This window comes from Pristiophorus japonicus, unplaced genomic scaffold (genome assembly GCF_044704955.1).
Source record: "Pristiophorus japonicus isolate sPriJap1 unplaced genomic scaffold, sPriJap1.hap1 HAP1_SCAFFOLD_266, whole genome shotgun sequence".
NCBI classification, from domain to species: domain Eukaryota; kingdom Metazoa; phylum Chordata; class Chondrichthyes; family Pristiophoridae; genus Pristiophorus; species Pristiophorus japonicus.
Genome location: NW_027252406.1, coordinates 217,453 through 225,352, shown reverse-complemented (window position 1 = coordinate 225,352; position 7,900 = coordinate 217,453).

Sequence of the window (7,900 nt, the reverse complement as noted above, 5' to 3'; positions counted from 1 at the left end):
GGAACCAGGACATCCAAAAGTGATGCAAATGCTAAAATGTATAATGCAGGCTCGACTATGTGTGATTAGAGCCAAGGTGTCATGTATACCGGTTGGACACTGCCAAAGGACATTGGGTCCTACACGGACCATGCTGATGCCAATGGAATCCCCCTGTGGGAGACCCCCAGGTCCAGCAGGCTACCTGACCATGTAGCCTGGACCTTTGGAACGAATGTGATGCCCCTTGCAGGGCACACACACAGGCAGTGGGAGCAGACCCACTACAGGGACAATGGTCAATGGGCAGCCCAGCCACCACCAATGGCAACCTGCACCAGACCAGCCCTACAGCCCCTGGCCACCAGGGCCAACACCAGGAGCATGAGGCCAATACTCTCCAGCTTCCCTGGCAAACCCTGGGATGACCTGACCCTCATCCCAATTGGAGTCCACCCAGTCTTGTGGCCCTGCCCACCACCCCACAACAACAGTGGACAAGGAGCCCACCCAGTCTTGTGGCCCTGCCCACAACTACCCACATCACAGTGTATACACACCATCCACTGCTGCCGTGGCTAGCCCCCCCCCCCGAGGGATCCTACAACAGTGCCACCCACATGGTCTGTGTGTAAGAGAGGGGAAATGTACGAGGCCAGCCTCAAGCACAGGGGTCACACCTGGCAACCACACAACCCTCACCACAACCTCCCATAGCCCACCACTGATCACCTCCCCTGGGCATGACAAGAAGGATATGAAAAATGCTTAGGGGGGAGTGTTGTTGTGTATGCATGCCTATTTACTGTGTGATGTCTGTAACACTGTTATGCAACACTGAATGTATCCTTACACTGTACACACCTTGCCTGTACACCAGAGGGTGCTGCTGCTGGAGACCTAAGGGTTGCCTGCACATGGCAGGTAACCCAGTATAAAAGGGAACTCAGCTTGTTGTGGTCACTCAGGAGCTGCAAATAAAGGACTACAGGTCTGCACAGTTTAAGTATCATACCCTGCCTCGTGGAGTCATTACTAAAGGTGCCTACATACACAATAACAACGGTGCACGGAACACATTTCAGCAAACTCTCCATGTTTCTCTGGAAAATGGCTGCAGCCAAGTCAATCCCGAAAGGGCACCTATGGTATATAAACAGCCCTTTGTGTGTGTTGATGCACGTCAGTCTTTTTGAAGATTCAGCCAGTTCCTGTGTCATGTAGGCGGAGGTTAGATTCAACTTGGTGAACGACTTCCCCACCCCCCACCCCGCTAACGTTGCGAACAAGTCATGCGCCTTGAGCAGCGGGTACTGGTCCTGTCGTGAGACTCGGTTAATCGTTACCTTGTAGTCGTCGCAGATTCTGACTGTGCCATCGCTTTTCAACACCGGAACAATTGGACTGGCCCACTTGTTGAACTCGACTGGCGATATGATTCCTTCGCATTGGAGTCTGTCTAGTTCGATCTCAACCTTCTCCATCATGTGTGGAACCGCCTGAGCCTTGTGATGGATGGGCCGTGCATCGGGGCATAGATAGATCTGTACCTTGGTGCCTGTGAAGTTGCCGATGCCTGGTTCGCATAGCGAGGGAAACTTGCTCAGCACTTGAGGTGTCATCCACTGAAGATAGTGCTTTGATGTAGTTCCAATTCCATCTAATCTTTTCTAGCCAGCTTCTGCCGAACAGTGTTGGCCCATTGCCTGGAACAATCCACAATGATAGGTCATGCACAGCTCCATCATACGATACCTTCACTGCCACACTTCCAATGACTGGTATGAGCTCTTTGGTGTAGGTACGCAGCTTTGCATTAATCGGGCTCAGTATGGTCCTTTGTGCTTTATTACCCCACAGTTTCTCTCAAGCCTTCTGGCTCATTATTGACTGACTCGCACCCGTGTTCAACTCCATGGATACTGGAACTCCATTTAATTTGACTTTCAGCATTATAAGAGGGCTCTTGATGGTGAAGGTATGTACCCCATACACTTCTTCCTCGGGTTGAGTTGCCTGTGCTGTGTGATCCGTGCTGGATCAATCATCCTCTGCCACATGGTATGTCGCAGCACGTTTGCTCATTCGCTGGAGGTGCCCCATTGTTGCGCAGCCTTTGCACACGTGCTTGAATCAACATTGATGGGCCTGATGACTACCCCCGCAACGCTAAGATGGTGCTAATGGATTCACATTCACCCCCAATGGCGGACTCTGAGTCATCACAGGTCTTGCAGCCGCAAACGTTTAGGCCCTGCCATATGCAGTTCGGCCTGCTAGCGACATAATTTTACGCACAGTACTTGCCGGTGAGCTTCGATGTTGAGAAGATATCTGTTTGGTGTTATCGTCTGTGGCCATGCATGCCTGAGCGATCGCAATGGCCCTGCTCAGGTCTAGAGTTTTGGCAGCGAGCAGCTTTCGAAGAATGACCTCATGGCTGATGCCCAGCATGAAAAAATCCCGCAGTATTTGCCCCAATGCAGCTGCAAAATCGCAAGGTCCTGCGAGGCGTCTCAGGTCGGCGACATAATCCGCCACGTCCTGGCCCCGGAGCAATGGTGCATGTAAAAACGATATCTGGCCATGAGGATACTCTCCTTCGGCTTGAGGCGGTCCCGAACCAGTGTGCACAACTCTCTATATTCCTTCTCCATTGGTTTTGTCAGTCCGAGCAGATTCTTGATGAGGCCGTATATTTTAGGCCCACAGACGGTGAGGAGGAGCGACCTGCGCTTGGCCACGTTAGTGTCTCCTTCCAGCTCGTTGGCCATGAAATACTGGTCAAGACGCTCGATGAAGGCTTCCCAATCATCACCCTCTACAAATCGCTCTAATATTCCAACGGCAGCCATGGTTGCGTGAAGGTTCGTATTCTGTTACTCGTCGCCAATTGTTGTGTATAGAAGAACTCCATGAGGCTGAGTACTGAGAGCTAAACTTAGTGTGACATTAGTCTTCTTTATAACAACTCCAGAGTGCTTAAACATGGCAGCCAACCTTTTATACTGGCCCTGCACGTGTGTGCAGGTGACCATTAGGACTCCAACAGCAACGCCCTTTGGTGGCAAGTATTACATAGTTATAATGTCCTGGTCTGAGGAGCCAGCGCCACTCCCCTGGGTCAGCACCTCACTTCCCCCACCAAGCTGCTGGAGCACAGGTCGGTGGGGTATGGTGGTACAGTTAGGTCCCCGGGAGACCTAGCCGCAATGGCAGCAGTCAGATTTCGCGTAGCCTCCAGCTGAGACTGTATGACAGTAGCCACACGCTGGAAGCCATCAGAGACAAAAGCAGCCAGATCATCCGTGCCCTGTTGCCCAGAGTGCTTGAGAGTATTCTGAGCTTCCAGGACAGCAGCCATCCTGTGCAAAGAAAGGTCAAGACGAACTCAAGACACAGCTGCAGAACCTGCCCTTTAAGAAGGCCAGGGAGCAGCTGCATCGTGAGCTTGATGGTTTGCATGAAATGGAGAAGGGGGAATTTCGCAGTGCAAACACCACTCTGCAGCCACACCGCTGAAAACAGCCATCACCACTCCGCTCTGTTTCGGGCCCGAAAAAGGGCAATTTCTATCTTATTAACACCGTATGCAAATCGGCGGTAACTGTCAAATGCAGTCCGTGCACCCCGTTTCGGGCGGGGGGCAATTTCGGCCCCTATATAGAATACAAAAGCAAGGAAGTTATGATGAACCTATATAAAACACTGGTTTGGCCTCAACTGGAGTATTGTGTACAATTCTGGGCACTGCACTTTAGGAAGGATGTGAAGGCCTTAGAGAGGGTGCAGAAAAGATTTACGAAAATGATTCCAGGGATAAGGGACTTCAGTTGCGTGGATAGACTGGAGAAGCTGGGGTTGTTATCCTTAGAGCAGAAAAGTTTGAGAGGAGATTAGATAGAGGTGTAAAAACAGATAGCAAAGGTTTCTATAGGCATTTAAAAGGAAAAGGGTGGATAAAGTAAATGTTGGTCCCTTAGAGGACGAGACCGGGGAATTAGTAATGGGGAACATGGAGATGGCAGAAATTCTGAACAAATATTTTGTATCAGTTTTTACAGTAAAGGACATTAACAATATTCCGACAGTGGATAGTCTAGGGGCTATAGGGGGGTGGAACTTAGCACAATCACAATCACTAAGGAGGTGGTACTCAGTAAGATAATGGAACTAAAGGCAGATAAATCCCCTGAACCTGATGGCTTGCATCCTAGAGTCTTAAGAGAAGTAGTGGCATTGGTTGTAACTTACCAAAATTCCCTGGATTCTGGGGAGGTCCCAGCAGATTGGAAAACTGCAAATATAACGCCCCTATTTAAAAAAGGAGGTAGACAAAAAGCAGGAAACTATAGACCAGTTCGCCTAACATCTATGGTTGGGAAAATGTTGGAGTCCATTATTAAAGAAGCAGTAGCAGGACATTTGGAAAAGCAAAATTTGGTCAGGCAGAGTCAGCATGGATTTATGAAGGGGAAGTCATGTTTGACAAATTTGCTGGAGTTCTTTGAGGATGTAACGAACAGGGTGGATAAAGTGGATGTGGTGTATTTGGATTTCCAGAAGGCATTTGACAAGGTGCCACATAAAAGGTTACTGCACAAGATAAAAGTTCACGGGGTTGGAGGTAATATATTAGCATGGATAGAGGATTGGCTAACTAACAGAGAACAGAGAGTCACGATAAATGGTTCATTCTCTTGTTGGCAACCAGTAATTAGTGGGGTGCCACAGGGATCAGTGCTGGGACCCCAACTATTTACAATCTGTAGTAACGACTTGGAAGAAGGGACTGAGTGTAATGTAGCCAAGTTTGCTGACGATACAAAGATGGGAGGAAAAGCAATGTGTGAGGAGGACACAAAAAATTCTGCAAAAGGACATAGACAGGCTAAGTGAGTGGGCAAAAATTTGGCAGATGGAGTATAATGTTGGAAAGCTTGAGGTCATGCGCTTTGACAGAAAAAAAATCAAAGAGTAAGTTATTATTTAAATAGAGAAAGATTGCAAAGTGCTGCAGTACAGCAGGACCTCGGGGTACTTGTGCATGAAACACAAAAGGATAGTATGCAGGTACAGCAAGTGATCAGGAACGTCAATGGTATCTTGGCCTTTATTGCAAAGGGGATGGAGTATAAAAATAGGGAATTCTTACTACAGCTATGTAAGGTACTTAGTGAGGCCACACCTGGAATACTGCGTGCAGTTTTGGTTTCCATATTTACAAAAGGATATACTTGCTTTGGAGGCAGTTCAGAGAAGGTTCACTAGGTTGATTCCGGGGATGAAGAGGTTGACTTAAGAGGAAAGGTTGAGTAGGTTGGGCCTCTACTCATTGGAATTCAGAAGAATGAGAGGTGATCTTATCGAAACGTATAAGATTATGAGGGGGCTTGACAAGGTGGATGCAGAGAGGATGTTTCCACTGATGGGGGAAGACTAGAACTAGAGGGCATGATCTTAGAATAAGGGGCCGCCCATTTAAAACAGAGATGAGGAGAAATTTCTTCTCTCAGAGGAATGTAAATCTGTGGAATTCGCTGCTTCAGAGAGCTGTGGAAACTGGGACATTGAATAAAGTTAAGACAGAAATAGGCAGTTTCTTAAACGATAAAGGGATAAGGGGTTATGGGGAGCGGGCGGGGAAGTGGAGCTGAGTCCATGATCAGATCAGCCACGATCTTATTGAATGGTGGAGCAGGCTCAAGGGGCCGTATGGTCTACTCCTGCTCCTATTTCTTATATTCTTATGTTGTTATAAAATGGGGGAAAGGGTGAACAGGACTGAGTACAGAAAAGAACAAGAGTGGCTAAACTTTGGACAAGTCAGAAATTATGGAGGTAGGTGAGTCAGAGCGAGAGAGAGGGCAGTGGAGAAAAATAAGCTTGGATAAAGGTTTTCAGCAGTGCAGGAGTTGAGGTGGGAGTGTTGTAGAGATGGAGGCAAGAAGTTGTGGTGATGGGCAGTGTTATGTATTTAACCCTTTGCAACCTGTATCACACCATCTCCACAGGGCCTACCTGTTGGAGTCTAAAGGAATTCCAGCATCCCTTGGGAGCACTGTATATAAGTAGGCCACCCATGCAGTACCTGCACTCTGGAGTCTAATTAAAGGAGCTAAGGTCACACTTACTCATTGCTCACAGTACTCAGTTTCATCCTTTATTATGAGCTTATCAGGCAGGATGTGGTGTTTGGAGCTCAGCTCTGGATCAAACAGAGGTCAAGGTCTCGTACTGTCTGCTTCAGCCTGAATGAGTGGCTAGGGAGGAGGATGGAGTCAGTGACACGGAGCAGAGTTTATGGTGGGGGCCAACAACGATAAAATGTATTGCTACTTCTGGACTATCACAGACACAACATGCATAGGTTTTGGTTCACAGGAGAGTTGGGGCTTGATTTTAACATCAGGCATCAAACAGGCGGGCATGTACGATCCCAGAGGCACCCTGGTTCCAAATGATGCGAGGTTGACCTGTATTGGGGGCAGTGATTTAACTTCAGCACAAGCAAGACTTAATACATTACAGTATTCGAGCAGCAGTTTACAGAGTATCATTGAGACTTATATTACCACTTATACTCTGGGTAGAAGCCGCAACCATGTGTAAGCTGCACGCTGTCTCTCCAGCATCGCTCCCTCTCTCCGTCACCTGGGTGTCTCTTTAATTCGTCCTGAAATCTCTTACTATTGAAATCTTCTACACTTTGTGGCTGTTAAGACCCCCTTCTTATACCCTTACACTCATTCAAAACCTACGGAGTCCTCCTGAACCAATCACTGGCTGACACCCAAACCTGCAATCCAATCATAAAAATGTCATGATCATAGTACCATGGCTTATACAGGGTTTTGGTCAGATGGCATTCTTACATCATCTGTTTTTGGCCTCCAAGACTCATATCTGGGGTAGTTATGGCAGAACAAAATAAATATGTCTCCATAGGTTGAGATACAGTCTTTGCTATTGGCCCTGGTTTTTATAATTCACTGCGGATGTTATAACATAAGAACATAAGAAATAGGAGCAGGAGTAGGCCATTTGGCCCCTCGAGCCTGCTCCGCCATTCAATAAGATCACGGCTGATCTGATCATGGACTCAGCTCCACTTCCCTGCCCACACCCCAAAACCCTTTACTCCCTTATCGTTCAAAAATCTGCCCATCTCTGCCTTAAATATATTCAATGACCCAGCCTCCACAGCTCTCTAAGGCAGATAATTCCATAGATTTACAACCCTCTGAGAGAAGAAATTTCTCCTCATCTCAGTTTTAAATGGGCGGCCCTTTATTCTAAGAATTTCCCCTATGAGCGGAAATACCCTCTCTGCATCCACCTTGTCGAGCCCCCTCATATCCTTATAAGTTTCAATAAGATCACCTCTCATTCTTCTGAACTCCAATGTGTATAGGCCCAACCTACTCAACCTATCTTCATAAGTTAACCTCCTCACCCCAGTGAACCTTCTCTGAACAGCCTCCAATGCAAGTATATCCTTCCTTAAATAAGGAGACCAAAACTGTACGCAGTACTGCAGGTGTGGCCTCACCAATACCCAGTACAGTTGTAGCAGGACTTTTATACTCAATCCAACTTGCAATAAAGGCCAACATTCCATTTGCCTTCCTAATAACATTCCGAAACAGTGACAACTACAGCTAACATTGGTTCACAGGCTAACTGCAGTATATTCGACCATGGCAATCTGTTTCTCACCCCACGTTGTCTGGTTACATAGAAACATAGAAAATAGATGCAGGAGTAGGCCATTCGGCCCTTCGAGCCTGCACCACCATTCAATGAGTTCATGGCTGAACATGCAACTTCAGTACCCCATTCCTGCTTTCTCGCCATACCCCTTGATACCCCGAGTAGTAAGGACTACATCTGACTCCTTTTTGAATATATTTAGTGAATT